Below are 19,439 nucleotides of genomic sequence, written 5' to 3'. Positions count from 1 at the left end.
GAGACAGAGCAAGACTCTGTCTCAAAAAACAAAAAAAAAATTACAAAGAGATGGAGTCTTGGCCAGGCGAGTGGCTCACACCTGTAATCCCAGCACTTTGGGAGGCTGAAGTGGGTGAATTACTTGAGCCCAGAAATTCAAGACCAGCCTGAGCAACATGGCAAAACCCCATCTCTACAAAAAATACAAAAATTAGCCAGGAATGGTGATATGCACCTGTAAGTCCCAGCTACTTGGGAGGCTGAGGTGGGAGGATCACTTGAGATGTGGAGTTTGAGGCTTCAGTGAGCCATGATTGTACTACTGCACTCCAGCCTGAGCAACAAAGGGAGACCCTGTCTCAAAAAAAAAAAAAAAAAAGACAGGGTCTCAACTCTGTTGCCCAGGCTGGAGTGCAGCAGCGTGATCATAAGTTCTTGGCAGCTCAGACCTCTCGGGCTAAAGTGATCCTCTCACCTTGCCACCCCACCCCAGTAGCTGGGACTACAGGCACATGCCATCATGCTGGGCTAATTTTTTAATATTTTGTAAAGATGGAATCTCACTATGGCTGGGCTTTTTGGTTTTGTTTTGTTTTTGAGACGGACTCTTGCTCTGTCACCAAAGCTGGAGTGCAGTGATGCGATCTTGGTTCACTAAAACTTCTGCCTCCCAGGCTCAAGCGATTCTCGTGCCTCAGCATCCCAAGTAGCTGGGATTACAGGTGCCACACCACCATGCCCAGCTAATTTTTGTATTTTTAGTAGAGATGGGGTTTCACCATGTTTGCCAGGCTGGTCTCGAACCCCTGACCTCAAGTGATCCGCCCACCTCAGCCTCCCAAAGTGCTGGGATTACAGGTGTGAGCCACCACGCCTGGCCCCAGGCTGGTCTTGAACCCCTGGCTTCAAGAGATCATCCTGCTTTGTTTGGCCTCCCTCCCAAAGTGCTGGGATAACAGGCTAAACCATCGTGCTCTGCTAAAAAATTTTTTCTTTTTTTTCTTCAGACGGAGTCTCACTCTGTCGCCCAGGCTGGAGTGCAGTGGTGTGATCTCGGCTCACTGCAACCTCTGTCTACCGGGTTCAAGAGATTCTCCTGTATCAGCCTCCCGAGTAGCTGGGATTACAGGCGCCCGCCACCGCGCCCAGCTAATTTTTATATTTTTAGTAGAGACGGGGTTTCACCATATTGGTCAGGCTGGTCTCCAACTCCTGACCTCAGGTGATCCACCCACCTCAGCCTCCCAAAGTGCTGGGATTACAGGCGTGAGCCACCGAGCCCGGCCAAAAGTTTTCTTAAAGGTAAAGGTTTATATTGATCTTTCCAATTGAACATATCCCTGATGGCCTGTGGATGCACCAACCACACTGACAGAATCATTTGAGGCTGCCTTTACGTTATCTCCGTCTTAGAGCTTAACAGGAAGTTATGTAGCTTGCCCAAGATTACACTACAAGTAATGGCTGGAATTGGGATTCAAACCCAGCACTGTCTAATTTCAGAAACTGAGGTCCTACAGGTTTCCTACAAGGCCCTGCCTCACCCTCTGCCTGCTCTCAAAAATACCCAGCTTAATCGCTTGCAAAAGACTTTCCACCACTTGCGCCATTTGGAAGTCATAAATGGGACAAGTTGGTGGAAAGTCAGTGAGGTGGGGAGAAGAGGAAACACTACCCAGATTCTTCTTTTCTCCGTACAGGATTCGGGAGTGAGAATGACGAGGAGAGCCCTCCACGAGAAGGGGCTGAAGACAGAGCCCCTCAGGAGGCTCCTGCCCAGGAGGGGCCTCCGGACAAATGTCCGGCCCAGTTCCATGGCGGTGCCGGACACCAGAGCTCCCGGGGGAGGCAGCAAGGCCCCGAGGGCACCCAGAACAATCCCCCAGGGTAAGGGGAGGTGAGTGGGCTCCCCAAGCAAGCCAAGACCCCTAAAGCCTCCCTTGGCTGCCCCAAGATCCAGCCACTACCTGTGCCCCGAGGGCGGAAAGAGCTTCCCAGCTCACCCACCGCGGTAACATCGGAGGGCGAGCGGCCCTACACCTGCCCGAACCTAAGGCCACAGCACCCATCTGGCTCGCCACTGGCACCCGAATGCATGGGAAGGGCTCAGGGCAGAACTCGGACCACATCCAGTGCCTGAGGCCGCCTTGCTAGAGGCCTAGGGGTGGGGTGCACTGGGCTGCCTCGCCCACCTCCTCACGCACCCATGCGGCCACCCTCCCAGCGGTCTGAGTGTGCCATGCGAGGCGCCTGCCACCCCGGGAGAGGCGCCGAGTCCCGAGTCCTGCCGGCACTGAGCCTCCGGGTCCACAGCGGGCAAGGGCCGTGGCGGGGACAAGCGCAGGGGACCCGCCGGCCTCCCGCCTTCTGCAGCACCACGAGATGCCCACGTGGCACCTGGACGTCCACGCATGTGTTGAGGCCCTTGCACGCGCAGAGACCCCAGCGCAGAAGCCGCCCCGCACGCCAGGGCTTATGTATGCCAGCGCTGGGAGACCTCCAGGGCCCGAGGACATACGGCAAGTGGTTCCACCGGGGTGTCAGCCTAGCAGGCCAACCTGGGAACCCATGTGGACAAGCGGCCTTTCAGCCCAGGCGCCCGCCTCGTGTGGAGGCGTGGAGACTTCTGGCGCAGCCCTGAGCTGGTGGCCTAACCTACCTGGAAAATCCTAGCCCGAGAAGCAGCGCGAGTGAGGCTTTTGGGTGGTTCCAAGGCCCTTCACCAAGCTCTCACTTCCTGACTTCACCGTTGGGTCTGTTGTACTAGGAAATAATAACGCCTCCCATTTATCAAGGGTTTACTCTGTACCAGGCATTGTGACTGATGTAATTTAGTTCTCACTGCATCCCTGTGGCATGGATATTCTCATTATCTGCATTTTGCAGATGGAGAAATTGAGTCTCTGAGAGGTTAAGGAACCTGCCCAAAGTCAGCAATGCAGTACCACTTCTTGTGCTGGGACACAGCGGGGTTAAGGCCGTGGGTTAACAGGGCCTCCATTTATGGAGAGCATTCATTTTTCTCTGGTGAATTACAGAAAACGCTTTCTACACTGAAGTGAGTAAGATACTCCCTGGGATGAAAGTCAACATTCGTACCAATGATTGAGATGACAGAAATTTCACGCTTCAAGCCAATGCTTTAGGTTCAGCCCATGGAATTCTGGAATGACCTTTTCTCAGTCGTCACCAGGGTGATGTTGGTGAAGGAAGCTCCATTCCAGGACCAGCTCCTGTGTAGAGCCTTCCTGGAGGCCAACAAGGATGACCTCTCTCCATTTGCCATCCCACTGGGTTGTCTGGGAAGTTCATCCAGTTCCTCTGGGCTAAGATTTCCAAGTTCCCAAAAGGGAAACTAATCTTCAGGAGTTGGGAATGAAAAAATGGGATTTGGGGGAATTCCTGAAAGCATGTTATTCTGTATTTTTCATAACTTTCTGTGTTTTTTGTTTGTTTGTTTGTTTGTTTGTTTTTTTGAGACAGAGGTTTGCTCTTGTCACTCAGGCTGGAGCGCAGTGGTGTGATCTCGGCTCACTGCAACCTCTGCCTTCCGGGTCCAAGTGATTCTCCTGCCTCAGCCTCCCTAGCAGCTGGGATTACAGGCACGTGCCACCATGCCCGGCTAATTTTTTGTATTTTTAGTACAGAGAGGGTTTCATCATGTTGGCCAGGCTGGTCTCAAACTCCTGACCTTAGGTGATCCACCCACCTCAGCCTCCCAAAGTGCGGGGATTACAGGCGTGAGCCACCATGCCCGGCCACTTTCTGTATTTTTTGATAAATAAGAAATACACATTTAGTAGTAGTTACAAAGAACTGTAGGCCGTAGCAAATATTCAGTAACTGGAAGATGCCAATGAACATTGTTGGGTAGTATTATTTAAATAACAAAATGTTCAAATATTTGACAAGATTAACAACACTACACAGAATCACGAGTTGAAATTGCCAGTTTAGGCTGAGTGTGGTGGCACATGCCTGTAATTCCAGCACTTTCGGAGGCCAAGGCAGGAGGATCACTTGAGCCCAGAGTTTGAGGCTATAGTGAGCTATGATTGCACCACTGCACTCCAGCCTGGGCAACAGAGCAAGACCCTGTCTCTTAAAAAAAGAGAGAGGGAGAGAATTGCCAATTTAAGGACTTATGTGTTTCCAAAACTTGTTATTTATTAGAACATCATTTGTAGGATTTGTATAAAACAGTGCACGTCAACATTAATATTTGTGGGAATGACTCGCTCTTAACAACAGGTACAGCCACAAATATACTTTTAGTGTGTCAACAGCTACAAAAAGTATTTTGACTACTTATCTCCTAGGTACTCTTATCCCATATTCTGGAAATGTCTACCTTAACTTTATTTATTTTTTTTTTTGAGACAGTCTTGCTGCAGCTCCCAGGCTCAAGTGCAGTGGTGCGATCTCGACTCCACCTCCCGGGTTCAAGCAATTCTTGTGCCTCAGCCGCCCGAGTAGCTGGGATTAGAGGCATGTGCCACCATGCCCGGCTAAGTTTTGTATTTTTTGTAGAGACACGGTTTTGCCATGTTGGCCAGGCTGGTCTCGAACTCCTGACCTCAAATGATCCAACCGCCTCAGCCTCCCAGAGCACCGGGATTACAGTACCTTAACTTTAGACTCTGTGTGTCAACGTTGCCTTCTCTTGCTTTCAATTTGGCATCAGTGGATTTCTTTAAGCCAGGAATGCCTCTATGTTGATTGTTAAGCATTAATTCTCACAGGAGAATTATAATGCTTTTCCCCATTTTCCCAATTTCTTGACTGATCGATTTTGGGATTCAGAAGAACATACAGATTTCCTGATAAATTCCAGGAGGGATTTCCTGCATAGAAACACTACTTTGGGGCTGGGCACAGTGGCTCATGCCTATAATCCCAGCACTTTGGGAGGCCAAGGCGGTTGGATCATTTGAGGTCAGGAGTTCAAGACCAGTCTCGCCAACATGGTGAAACCTCATCTCTACTAAAAATACAAAAAAAAAAAAAAAAAAATTAGCCGGGCATGGTGCTGTACACCTGTAGTCCAAGCTACCTGGGAGGCTGAGGCAGGAGAATCGCTTAAATCCAGGAGGTGGAAGTTGCAGTGAGCAGAGATTGTGCACTCCAGCCTGGGTGACAGAGTGAGATTCTATCTCAAAAAAGAAAAAGAAAGGCCGGGCGCGGTGGCTCATGCCTGTAATCCCAGCACTTTGGGAGGCTGAGGCGGGAGGATCATGAGGTCAGGAGTTCGAGACCATCCTGAACAACATGGTGAAACCCGTCTTTCCTAAAAATACAAAAATTAGCCAGGCATGGTGGTGCGTGCCTGAAATCCTACCTACTCAGGAGGCTGAGGCAGGAGAATTGCTTGAACCCAGGAGGCAGAGGTTGCAGCAAACTGACATCCCACCACTGCACTTCAGCCTGTGTGACAGAGGGAGATTTGTCTCAAAAGAAAAGGAAAAAGAAAGAAAAAGAAACACTACTCTGGACTGAGCAGCATCGGCAAGTCAAGTCTGCTGCTGGAATTTTACCTAGAACATTGAATCTTGCCTTTTTGGTTTCAGGGGCCTCAGAGCCAGAGAATCCAAGTATGGATCCTAGCTCTGCCAGTTCCTGGTGGCGAGGTCTTGGGCAAGTCACTTTACCTCTCTGAGCTTCAATTTAATGGATAGAATAATGTGTGGGGAGTCAATGCTTGCTTTTTGAGGCAATATTGTAGGAGGGTTAAGAGTGTGGCTCTGGAGTCAGTCTGAGGTTTGAATCCTGGCTCCATTACTTACCACCTCTTTGACTTGAGGCAAGTTACGAACCACTCCATTTTTCTCTTCTGTAAAGTGGTGGCACTGATTGATGATTGTGGCAGACATCATCTTCATAGTTTTCATGAGTTTAAATGGGATCACATATGAAAATGCTTAACATAGAACATGGTACATTGTAAGTGCTTGATAAATGCAAACCACTGTAGCTGTTACCTGCTGTATCTACCTCACCGGGCAGTCGTGAGGATGAAAGGGAGGCTGTGTTGGGGAAGTGCTTTCTCAGCTGTGAAATGGTAGCGACACACTTCTCTTGCCTTCAGAGATGGGATGGTTGGAAGCTATGGGCAGACGTTAATGGTATCCCCAAATAAGGGGCCTGAGAATACTTACCTATGTCCACAGAAGGTAGCTGTGTTGAGGCGAGTGTCACCATGGGTAGCAGGAAAACAGTGCAAAATGCTCTCAGCTAAGGGTTAATTGTAGTCATGAGGGCAAACTCTGGCATGGTATGACTTGGGGCACCCTTGGGGACAGGGAGAAAACTGATTTTTCAGAAAGAGGCTTTAGAGGAAGGATCATGTTAAATGGAACCTGCCCACTATATGTTTTTGTTTTTGTTTTTGTTTTTAATTAGGGGCCGCATCAGAGGAAGGGGACATGTAATAGAAGGTGGTTGGAGGGCTCTGACTTTTGTCTGAAACTGCTATTGGTGAAAGGCTGAACTTAGGACACATTCCTGTGAGCTGCAACCAGTGCACCCTCTCGCACTGTGCATGCACCACGATGTCATTCATTGCCTAGACCGTAGACCAAACATGGCTCAAAGGGCCTTCCAGAGAGGATCGCATGTCATTCTGACAGCAGCCCCTCAACAATGTACAGATGAGGGCTTGAAGTCTCAGAAAGTCAAGTCCATTGTCCAAGGTCACACAACTGATATTAATATATCATGAAGTCAGGATTCAGACACAGTCCAAGCTCTTTTTTTTTTTTTTTTTTTTTGAGCCGGAGTCTCACTCTATCACCCAGGCTGGAGTGCAGTGGCACAATCTTGGCTCACTGCAACCTCCTCCTCCCAGGTTCAAGTGATTCTCGTGCCTCAGCCTCCCGAGTAGCTCGGACTATGGACTTGTGCCACCGCGCCTGGCTAGTTTACAGTCCAAGCTCTTAACCTCACCAGCCTGCCTCAACCACCAGGGGCCAGACTGCTGATCTTGAACAAGGAAGAAGAAAATCCAAATGGTTTCAGTGCCTAAATGTCCTCCTTTCTTGCCTTTGGTAACAACTTTTTCTGTCTCTGAATATCATTGCTACTTCTCTGGACACTGCTTCTTTGCTTCCAGGGCTGTTTTTCTTGCTTAGCCCTAAGTCAGCCTCGTTTGGGCCCTGTCCTTAGACTCTTTCTTCTGCACGGGTCTGTGAAAGATCTCCTTTATGTGCGCAGCTCCAGCTGTTGGTCCTTTCTCAGTAGTCTAACCCAGACTGCCCCTCTGAGCGCCAGCCTGAGCAGCCAGCTGCCTCCTTGACATCCCCTCTCTGGGTCTCATTCGTGATGTCTCCCCTAACACGGCTTGCTTCCAAAGTGCCACCTCCTCCCTGCCATGGCCTCTTAGTTCCAAATTGTGGCATAGTGGTGGGGAATTTAGAAAGGCTTCAAAGACGAAGCCTCTTGAATGAGTTCTCAGGGCTAGAGATAGACCACAGAGTGTGTTCTCTGAGCGCTACCAACAGTCTGGGGGTGAATTTAGAGAGTGGAATTCACCATTTAATCAGTCAGCTGGCTATGGAATGCCCAGCTGCATGCCAGGTCCAGCCGCTGGGGTGGAAAGATGCATTCATGAGTAGAACAAACAGGATTCCTGGCTTCAGGGAGCATCCAGGCTGTTGGAGAAGACAGACGTCATGCGATCCCCCAAAATACACTCTTATAAACTGTGATAAGTGTCATGAAGGAAAAGTTCTTGGTGCCATGAAAGCATATTGTAGATCTAAATTAGATTAAGATGGTCAAAGAAGGTCATTGTGAGAAAGTGACAATTACTGTCTCCCTGAGATCTGAATTGGGGAGGAGAATTCCATAGACAAGCAAGAGTAGGAACAAAAGACCCAAGGGTGGGAAAGAGCTTGGTATGGTGGGGAAACTGAAAGGCAATCCTTATAGTGGGAGCTGAGCATGCAGGGGCTTGGGCTGAGATAAAGCCAGGTGGCCTGGGCGGGGGTGATGACAGAGCCTCGTGGGCCACAGTAAGGAGCCTGGAGGCTTTAGGTTAACTTTTTTTTTTTTTCTTAAATTTGAGACACAGACTCACTCTGTCCCCAGGCTGGAGTGCAGTGGTGTGATCTTGGCTCATTGCAACCTCTACCTCCGAGGTTCAAGCGATTCTCCCACCTTAGGCTCTCAAGTAGCTGGATTACAGGTGCCCGCCGCTACACCTGGCTGATTTTTGTATTTTTAGTAGAGAGAGAGTGTCACCATATTGGCCAGACTGGTCTCGAACTCTTGACCTCAAGTGATCCACCCTCCTCTGCTTCCCAAAGTGCTTACAAATCCCCAAAGGGATTACAGGCATGAGCCACCATGCCCTTCCTGGTTTAACTTTTTATTTGGAAATAATTTCAAAGTTACAGAAAAGTCTCAAGAATAGTACAATGGACATCTGCATAGCCTTTGTCCCAGATTCACCTGGTGTTCACATTTTACCCCATTTCTCTGTCACTGGCCATCTCTCTATTTAAGGTATATACAGATGACTTTGATTCCAATCTAGTTGAGAATAAGTTGCAGACCTCATGTTCCTCTACCCCTAAATAGTGTGTTTCCTCCCACAGTACAGTTATCCACTGCATTAAATTTCACACTGATCCAATGTGGTATCAAATTTACTTTGTCACTTGTCTCAGTAACACCCTTTAGATGCCATTTCTCCTCTAGCACAGGATCAAGTCTAAGAATGATGTATTGCATTCGGTTGTTGTTTCTCTCTAGTATCCCTTAATCAGGAATGGTTAGCCTTTCTTTGTCTGCATGGTGTTGATATTATTGAAGAATTCAATCTTCCCCTTTATCTTAATAGAACATTCTTCATTTGAGGTTTGTCTACTTGTTTCTTCATTATAATATATGGATTATGCATTCCTGGCTGGAAGACTGTGTAAGTGATACTGTGTCCTTCTCAGTGTAACAGCTAAAGCCACACATGTCTGTCTGTTCCTCCGTGGTGATTTTTTTTAAAACAGAGTCTTGCTCTGTTGCCCAGGCTGGAGTGCAGTGGTGTGATCTCAGCTCACTGCAACCTCCGCCTCCTGGGTTCAAGCAATTCTCCCTGCTTCAGCCTCCCTAGTAGCTGGGATTACAGGTACCCACCACCACGCCCAGCTAATTTTTGTATTTTTTAGTAGAGACTGGGTTTCGCCATGTTGGCCAGGCTAGTCTTGAACTCCTGCCCTCAGGTGATCCGCCTGCCTCGGCCTCCCAAAGTGCTGGGATTACAGGCGTGAGCCACCACACCCAGCCCCTCCTTGGTGATTTTAATTTTGATCACCAAGTCAAGGTTATTTGATTTCTCCAATCTAGAGTTACTATTTTTCCCTTGTAACAAGTAATCTATGAGGAGGTATTTTATAACCGTGACTACATCCTATTCCACATCAAAAGTTAAATAGATGAGATTTAACACCTATTGATGATTCTTGCCTAAGAATCACGATGGTTACAGAATAGTAACTCAACCCCAGGACTCCCTCCACATTTATTAGTCAACACTTGGCATTCTTCTGTCCACTTATTTTAGATTCACTATTCGTAGGGACTCTTGGATTTCTATTATTTTCCAGTAAATTTTATAATTAGTTATTAATCTTAATTATTTTGGTGCTCAGATTGTCCCAGATTTGGCCGCTGGAAGCTCCTTAAAACTACAAGCCTGGATTTCATCCCAGCTTCAGTGTAGTGGCATGATTCAGTTTATGGATAAGATCACCGTGACTACTGTATGAGAATGCACTTATAGGGGCACACATGAGGAAGCAGGGAGACACTCGTGTAGTGGCATGATTCAGTTTATGGATAAGATCACCGTGACTACTGTATGAGAATGCACTTATAGGGGCACACATGAGGAAGCAGGGAGACCCTCGTGTAGTCCAGGTGGGAGATGTGGCTTAGATTAGGGTTGTGACATACATGGGGAGGGAATGGATGGAGGTAAGAGAAACATTGGAAGCCAAGTGCTGTGGCTCACGTCTGTAATCCCAACACTTTGGGAGGCCAAGGCAGGAGGATCGCTTGAGGCCAGGAGTTTGAGACCTGCCTGGGCAACATAGCAACACCCTGTCTCTTAAAAAAAAAAAGTAAGAATCAGCTGGGCGCGGTGGCTCACACTTGTAATCCCAGCACTTTGGGAGGCCAAGGCAGGCGGATCACGAGGTCAGGAGTTCGAGACCACGGTGAAACCCCGTCTCTACTAAAAATACAAAAAATTAGCCCGGCGTGGTGGCGGGCGCCTGTAGTCCCAGCTACTCGGAGAGGCTGAGGCAGGAGAATGGCGTGAACCCGGGAGGTGGAGCTTGCAGTGAGCCGAGATCGAGCCACTACACTCCAGCCTGGGTGACAGAGCGAGACTCCGTCTCAAAAAAAAAAAAAAAAGTAAGAATTAGCCAGGCATGGTGCTGTGCACCTATAGTCCTAGCTATTCGGAAGGCTGAGGTGGGAGGATCACTTGAGCCCAGGAGTTTGAGGCTCCAGTGAGCCATGATTGTGCCACTGCACTCCAGCCTCAGTAACAGAGTGAGACCCTGTCTCTAAAATAAAATAAAAACATTGGAGGTAGAATCAGCAGGATTTAGTGGTGGATTGAACGCACAGTCAGAAAGGGCAGAGTTGAGAGCCACCGGAGCATCCGGGGCAATGGTGATGTTGACTTAATACAGGGAAGACAAGCAGAGTAAGGGGTTGGGTGGTGGGGGGGGGGGAGGTGTTAGATTCGTTGAGTTTGAGGGGTCTGGAATATCCAGTGTTCTCTGGCACCCAAGTGAAGGGGTCAGTGAGACAACTAGACTCTGGAGCTGACCCAGAAGTCCAGACCAGAAGTAAACTTAAGGCCACGAATCCAGGTCTTGGATGAAATGTTGCAAGGGGAGAATGTGGACTGAGATGGGAGTGCACTGTTTGGGGGTGCAGGGGTGTATGGCCAGAATTTGCAGTGGAGAGGTAGGTGGGGACCAGGGCACATGGCGCCTGGAGTGTCAGGCCAAATGCTTAGCGCTGGGGAGCCCACTGAAGAGTCCTGGGCAGAGCAGTGAATGACAGGTGTGATTGGCGTTTCAGCAGGACTGTTCTGATAGCCAGTACAGATGATCTGGGGGGGCTGTGGCAGTGGCCGATGCTGTCGTCCTTTCTAAAGTAAATCTGCTCATCTCTTGCCCCTGGAGGTGGCTCAGGCAGGTCGCCATGCCTGAATGCCCTCTCCTTGTTCATCTGGGTGCAAAAATGATGATTAAAACACCTGTCTCAACTGCACTCACCAGCCCCCGGTGATGTGATAGCAAACCCATGTCTCTCTGCCTCATTGTGGCTAGAGCTATACAACCTGCTCCTTTACCAGCCCCTGGTGATGTGACAGCAAACCCATGTCTCCCTGCCTCATTGTAGCTAGAGCTATACAACCTGCTCCCGGGACCTTTTCCCAGCCAGATATAACACAGCAGGTGTGAGTGTGCACAGGCTGGTCCCCAAGGCTTGCTGGAGTCTGGGGACCATAATCCTCTGCCCTGGCATGCTTTGAGTTCACTGTGGTCTCTGTCATTCTGGCCAGTGCTCATTCAAACCTGTATATTGTCCCCTCCCACCCCGCACAGCCCATAGAGGGTGGGTTCAAGTCAGAATGAACATCCTGGGGTGCAGGCATCCAGGAAGTATGCAGTCCTGCCTATGGGGTGCTGACAGCCCCTTGGCAGGACACAGATAACCAAAGGCAGAAACTGTAAGAGACCAGAGGGAGGGGCAGGTGCTCTGGGAGCCCAGGAAAGGCCAGAGTGTTTCTGGTTGGAGAAATCAGGGTCGGTCCTCAGAGAAGATGGCGTTTGAACTGGGACTTGAGGAGAAGACTATTTTCCATTTCACACAAGAAATCCTTGATTATTCAGTAAAAAGAGGAAATATAAGAAAAAATCAGACTAGTCTGGCCAACATGGTCTAAAAATACAAAATTAGCCAGGCATGGTGGCGGGCGCCTGTAATCCCAGCTACTTGGGAGGCCCAAGCAGGAGAATCGCTTAAACTCAGGAGGTGGAGGTTGCGGTGAGCCGAGATCATGCCACTGCACTCCAGCCTGGCAGACAGAGCAAGACTCCATCTCAAAAAAAAGTAAAAAAAAAAAAAGAAAAAAAGGCCGGGTGCAGTGGCTCATGCCTGTAATCCCAGCACTTTGGGAGGCCGAGGTGGGTGGATCATGAGGTCAGAAACTCGAGACCAGCCTGGCCAATATGGTGAAACCCTGTTTTTACTAAAACTACAAAAATTAGCCGGGTGTGGTGGCAGGTGCCTGTAATCCCAGCTACTCCGGAGGCTGAGGCAGGAGAATCACTTGAACTCGGGAGGCGGAGTTTGCAGTGAGCTGAGGTAGCGCCAGTGCACTCCAGCCTGGACGACAGAGAGAGACTTCATCTCAAAAAAAAAAAAGGAAAAAGAAAAACAATCAAAGCCCCACTTCCTCATATTTTACTGACATTGTCAACACAGCCATTATAGGTTGCATAACAATCCATTAGGTGGATCCTGCATAGTTAGTCCTCTTATTGTTGGACTAATTCATTCCAGGCCTCAGGACATGGGCTTCCAGCCTGTGGCTGGGCAATGGGGCCAGATGCAACTCAGGAATCAGTGCTTGAGTCCATCTGCTCATTTTCTTCCACTCATAATGTCTATTAAGAACTCAATGCCTACCAGGCCCTGTGGATCCAATGAGTATCAGGACATGGTTCCTGTCCTGTCAAGTCTACTAGTAAGTGAGTCATAAGTGAAAAGAATTAGTTGTAGAGAAACCTGTAGAGTGCCACAATCAAGGCACAGGATGTTCAAGATGCGGTGATGACACAGACACAGGAGCTTCAGCCCTGGGAACAGGAGAGGACACCAGGCGGAGCTCGAGGAGTGAGAGGGGACAGGCCTGATGACACACGCCAGGGGACCAAGCCTGCAGAGATGCCTCCAAGCGTGTCTCTGTCCACAGGCAGAAAACTCATCCCACCACCTCTCAGGCCTCTGAGTGTTTACTTTTTCTGTTTTCTATTTCAAATATTCCATTTCTCCCATTTTTGGAGGAACTGTTTTTATACTACTTTCCAAAATCCCAACTTGCAAGCATGCTTAATTCGTTTCATTTTTTTTCTATTTTTGACACTAAAAGCATTTAATGCTGTTTTTACCTCTGCATATAGCTTTGGCTGTTAATCCTACTTTTTAAATTATTTTCTAAATCATCTGTTTTTTAATTTTTTTAATTCTTGATTTACATCTTGTCCTAAGGATAATTTGAGGTGCTACTTACGTTTCAAAATTTCTAAGTGGTATGTTTTACATTATTGTTAGTTGTATTGCATTTTGATCTGAGAATGGTTTCTAGAATTTCTACTTTTCAAAATTTACCAAAATATTCTTTGTAGCTTAATAATTATTTAATTTTGTCCACTGTCTGTGAAACTTGAAAAGAAGGTGTACTGTTTGTTTTCAGGGTAAGAAATTTATATGTTCATATTTTCTATGTCCTTATTTATTTTTTGATTATTTGTTCAGAAAATGTGTTAGAATATTTCCAATAAAACTGTTTCTCATGTTTTTCCTTGTATTGTTATATATTTTATTTCACAGTTCTTTGTTGTTTATTTAACATAAGAAAAAAAAGGCTGGGCGCGGTGGCTCATGCCTGTAATCCCAGCACTTTGGGAGGAGGAGGTGGGCGGATCACAAGGTCAAGAGCTCGAGACTATCCTGGCCAACATGATGAAACCCCATCTCTACTAAAAATACAAAAATTAGCCGGGTGTGGTGGTGCATGTCTGTAATCCCAGCTACTCAGGAGGCTGAGGCAGGAGAATCGCTTGAACCCAGGAGGCAGAGGTTGCAGTGAGCTGAGATCTCGCCATTGCACTCCTGCCTGGGCAACAGAGCAAGACTCCATCTCAAAAAAAAAAAAAAAAATTAAACCCATTCGAGGCTGGGCCCAGTGGCTCACACCTGTGATCCCAGCACTTGGGAGGCTGAAGTGGGCAGATCTCTCGAGCTCAGAAGTTTGAGACCAGCCTGGGCAACATGACGAAACCCCTTCTCTAACAAAAAATACAAAAATTAGCCAGACAGGGTGGCGTGTGCCTATAGTCCCAGCTACTTGGGAAGCTGAGTGGGAGGATCACTGGAGCCCGGGAGGTAGAGGTTGCAGTGAGCTGAGATCACACCACAGCGCTCCAGCCTGAGCGACAAGAGCGAGACTCCATCTAAAAAAAAAAAAAAAAAATTACGGCTGGGCGCAGTGGCTCACGCCCATAATCCCAACACTTTAGGAGGCCGAGGTGGGCAGATCACGAGGTCAGGAGATTTAGACCATCCTGGCTAACACAGTGAAACCCCGTCTCTACTAAAAATACAAAAAATGGCCGGGCACGGTGGCTCACACCTGTAATCCCAGCACTTTGGGAGGCTGAGGTGGGCGGATCACAAGGTCAGGAGATCGAGACCATCCTGGCTAACACGGTGAAAACCCATCTCTACTAAAAATACAAAAAAATTAGCCGGGCTTGGTGGCGGGTGCCTGTAGTCCCAGCTACTAGGGAGGCTGAGGCAGGAGAATGGTGTGAACCCGGGAGGCAGAGCTTGTAGTGAGCCAAGCTCGTGCCACTGCACTCCAGCCTGGGCAACAGTGCAAGACTCCATCTCAAAAAAAATAAAAATTAAAAATATAGGCCGATTCTTCCTTGTGCTTGGCATTGAGCTCCCGCAGCCGAGCCTGGGTCATGCCTGCCCTGCCCGGCCCCGGGTGCACACTGCAAGGCTCCTGCTGGTGCCCCTGGAACACGGGAGGCTGCTGAGCGTGAGTGGCGGTGTCCAGCAGGAGCTGTGTGGCAGGGAGGGCATCCATGGCTGCAGCCAACAACGGCAACAAGCCCAGAGTCTGGAGGAGTATCTGCTTTGCGGCAGGCCACGATACAGAGGGCTCCCATGTCGCTGTCGGTTGCTACAGGTGTGAACGAAGGGGGATGAATGCAGAAATGAAGACCAAGACAAAAAGATCTGTTTTGAAAGAAGGGGTCAGGGGGCTCCTTGCTTCTAGTGAACAAGGGCAGCCCTGAGCTTCCACAGCCCTTCATATTTATTAGGTAGAAACAGCAGGGAGGGAGAGGTAACGGTTGGTCAGTTGCTTGATTTATCACAGGTACACATAATTGCTTTCTTTGTACAACAGGCTTCAGATGTTCCTATAGGTAATCACAAGGAACACTGCGCTTGGGGCGTGACTGCTCTCAGCACTCCCTCTGTGGGCAGATGCAGCCGTCAGTTTTCCAACATCCTGCTTTCATGAGAACGGTTTTCTGTTTACTCATATAGCCTCCAGTGGTATACTGAGTTGGTCACGACCCAAATTTTCTCGACCTGTATACTCCCAGAGACACGTCTGCTTTGATGAGAGGCTTCATGACTCGGTGGTCATGGCCACCCAGGACAGCGACAGCAGCTTTCTGGTCAAGGTTGGCTTCCTGAAGATCCTGCGCAGGTATGAGATTACCTTCACTCTGCCCCCGCCCAGTGAGCAAGCACGTCCGTGAGGCACCTGTTCCCAGCCTCTGCATGTCAAGCTCCTCAGCGTTGTTCCTGTCCCTGAAGGTTACAGTGTCAAGTGCAAGTACTCAGCGCACAAAGAGGGTGTCCTCAAAGCCGCGATGCTGCCAGCCTGAGAAGGTGGCGCCGGCGCCTGTGTGAGCGTGGCAGTGCAGGCTGGCGCCAGGGGCCGACACCACGGCGTGCCCACCTGCGGGACGGTGTCAAGGGCTCGGGCGCCGCGCTGGAATACGACTCGCAGCACAGCCACTGGCACGGCTTTGACTGAGGCCGGAGGCCGTGCCCGCCCCGAGCCCTCAGCCTTAAACCCCGCCTGGTCCCCGTGACACGCTGCGTGATGGTGGCTTCCTCGGCCCTCTCCGGGGTGGGCGTGGGGTGGAGTGGCCCTGGCCAGCCTCCCACCTCTGCCTTCATTCCTGCCACCACCGTGCCTCTCCCGTCCTCCTCTTCCACTTCCTCCTCTCCGTGTGCCTCAGGCTCCTGCCAGAAGACATTGGTTGAGCCCACAAGGAGACTGTCTGGGGAAGGGATGGGGAGGGCCTGGGGTGGGTTCTCCCCACTGCCCACCCCAACCCACAGGAGCTCCAGCTAGGGTCTGGGGGAGGATGGAGCTTGCTCTGTGACGTCGTGGCCCCATCACTGCTGCTGCTGCCTGGCGTCAGCCACCTCTCCTGCTCCTCTCTCTTCTCCTCTGCTGTCCACAATGAGTAGGAGGGAGGTGCAGTCCCCACCTCTCACCCCTCAGGTCTGTGTTACTTGGTTTTTAAGTGACTGATTGGGATAGAACCCTAAAGAAATAAAACTTCCAGTGGATACGAAATTATATATATATATGCCCATATGTGTGTGTATATATATATATATATGCCCATATGTGTGTGTGTGTGTATATATATATATATATATATATATATATGCCCATATGTATATATATGGGCATGGTGGCTCATGCCTGTAATTCCAGCACTTTGGAAGGCCAAGACAGGAGGATCACTTGAGACCAGGAGATCAAGACCAGCCTGGTCAACAGAGCAAGACCCCATAAGACCCCATCTCTATCTACAAAAATAAAAATAAAAAATAAAAATAAATTTAAAATATATTAACTGAAATTAAAAACAATAAAATAGAATTTCTTTATCTGATGGAAAGGATATATATTTTTTAAAAACTAGGCCGGGTACAATGGCTCACGCCTGTAATCCCTGCACTTTGGGAGGCCAAGGCGGGCAGATCACGAGGTCAAGAGCTTGAAAGCATCCTGGCGAACATGGTGAAATGCTGTCTTTACTAAAAATACAAAAATTAGCTGGGGGTGGTGGCACGCACCTGTAGTCCCAGCTACTCAGGAGGCTGAGGCAGGAGAATCGCTTGAACCACAGAGGCGGAGGTTGCAGTGAGCTGGGATCACGCCACTGCATTCCAGCCTGGGTGATAGAGTGAGACTCCATCTCAAAAAAAAAAAATAAAAACCCAAAAAACTAACTACTACAACTAATAAATGAATTTAGCTCTGTCTAGGATACAAGTTCAATATACAAAAATCAGTTGCATTTTTTCAGCTGTAAATTTTGTGTACCATTAGTGACAACTGGAAAATAAAATGTAAGGGATTTCCATTCATATTATTCTTATTCAACAAAGTGCTGGAAGATCTAGCCAGTGCAAGAGGGCAAGAGAAGAAAATAAAAGGCATGCAGATTGGAAAGGAAGAAATAAAACTCACTATTTGGAGATGACATGATTGTCTACAGAGAAAATATGAAGGAATCTACCAAAAAACTCCTGGAACTAATGAGTTCAGCAAGGTCTCAGTGTACAAGACATAGATTGGAAATATCAATTACATTTCTATACACTAACAATGAACAGGTGGACAATGAAATGAAAAATATAATATGTGCCAGGCATGGTGTCGCACACATGTAATCCCAGCACTTTGGGAGGCCGAGGCGGGCAGATCGCTTGAGGTCAGGAGTTTGAGACCAGCCTGACCAATATAGTGAAACCTCATCTCTACTAAAAATACAAACATTGGCCGGGCGTGGTGGCTGGGCGTGGTGGCTCACTCCTGTAATCCCAACATTTTGGGAGGCCAAGGTGGGCAGATCACCTGAGGTCAGGAGTTCAAGACTAGCCTGGCCAACATGGCAAAACTCCATCTCTACTAAAAATGCAAAAATTAGCCAGGTGTGGTGGCACATGCCTGTAGTCCCAGCTACTTGGGAGGCACAAGAATTTCTAGAACCCAGGAGGTGGAGGTTGCAGTGAGCTGAGATTGCCCCACTGCACTGTAGCCTGGCTAAACTGTCTCCAAAAAAAAAAGAAAAGAAAAGAAATAAAAATATAATATGACTTACAGTCTCTCAAAACAAGAAAAAGGAAATATGTAAGTGTAAATCTAACAAAATATGTATAGGACTTCTATGCTGAAAAGTACACAACACTAATAAAAGAAATCAAAGGTCTGTATAAATGGAGAGACATACTACGTTCATGGATCAGAAGACTCACTATAGTAAAGATATTAATTATCCCCCAAATTGTTATACAAGTTTAATAAAATGTCTATTAAAATCCCAGCAAGGTTTCTTTGTGGGTTTTGTGTTTGTTTGTTTATTTTTTAAATTTATGTATTTATTTATTTATTTTTAGATGGTGTCTCCCTCTGTCACCCAGGCTGGAGTACAGTGGCGCAATCTCAGCTCACTACAACCTCCGCCTCCCGGGTTCAGGCAGTTCTCCTGCCTCAGCCTCCTGAGTAGCTGGGATTACAGGCACCCGCCACTACATGTGGCTAATTTTTGTATTTTTAGTAGAGACGGGGTTTCAGCATGTTGGTCAGGCTGGTCTCGAACTCCTGACCTTGTGATCCGCCTACCTCAGCCTCCCAAAGTGCTGGGATTACAGGCATGAGCCATCGCGACAAGCCTTGTTTTTGTTTTTTAGACAGAGTATTGCTCTGTTGCCCAGGCTGGAGTGCAGTGGTGTGATGTCGGCTCACTGCAACCTCCGCCTCCCGGGTTCAAGCAATTCTCCTGCCTCAGCCTTCCAAGTAACTGGGATTACAGGCGTATACCACCACGCCCAGCTAATTTTTGTATTTTTAGTAGAGACAGGGTTTTGCCATGTTGCCCAGGCTGCTATCGAACTCCTGGCATCAAGGGATCAGCCCACCTCAGCCTCTCCAAGTGCTGGGATTACAGGCGTGAACCACTGCACCCAGCCCCAGCGAGATTTCTTTGTAAATATAGACAAGATTATCCTAAAATTTATATGAAAAGGAGAGGAAACTAGAATAGCTAAAACAATTTTGAAAAAGAAGAATAAAATAAAAAGAATCATCACTAGATTAAAAACTTATTATATAGCTAGAGTAATCAAGACTCTATTGGCAGAAGAATAAATCACTGGAACAGAATAGAGAGCCTAGAAGCAGACCCATATATATATTTCCAACTGATTTCTTACAAAGTTGCAAAAGCAGCCAGGTGCAGTGGCTCATGCCTGGAATCCCAGCACTTTGGGAGGCTGAGCCGGGTGGATCGCCTGAAGTCAGGAGTTCGAGACCAGCCTGGCCAACATAGTGAAACCCTGTCTCTACTAAAAATACAAAAAATTAGCTAGGTGTAGTGGTGGGTGCCTACTTGGGAGCTACTTGGGAGGCTGAGGCAGAAGAATCGCTTGAACTTGGGAGGCGGAGGTTGCAGTGAGCCGAGATCGTGCCACTGCACTCCAGCCTGGGTGACAGAGCGAGACTCCGTCTCCAAAAAATAAAAATAAAATACAAAAAAATGGCCGGGTGCAGTGGCTCACGCCTGCAATCCCAGCACTTTGGGAGGCCAAGGCAGGCAGATCACGTGA

The 19,439-nt window shown here is 48.2% G+C and overlaps 1 pseudogene; it reads left to right on the top strand.

Moving 5' to 3' along the window:
* The first annotated feature begins 14,875 nt into the window (after positions 1-14,875).
* On the top strand, positions 14,876-15,843 carry LOC100970934 (adipose-secreted signaling protein-like; annotated as a pseudogene).
* Positions 15,844-19,439: the final 3,596 nt, after the last annotated feature.

The sequence above is a fragment of the Pan paniscus genome, chromosome 18 (assembly GCF_029289425.2).
Source record: "Pan paniscus chromosome 18, NHGRI_mPanPan1-v2.0_pri, whole genome shotgun sequence".
In the NCBI taxonomy this organism is placed as follows: Eukaryota; Metazoa; Chordata; class Mammalia; order Primates; family Hominidae; genus Pan; species Pan paniscus.
The sequence above is the reverse complement of the archived record's forward strand: the minus strand, read 5'-3'. Positions and strand labels throughout refer to the sequence as shown.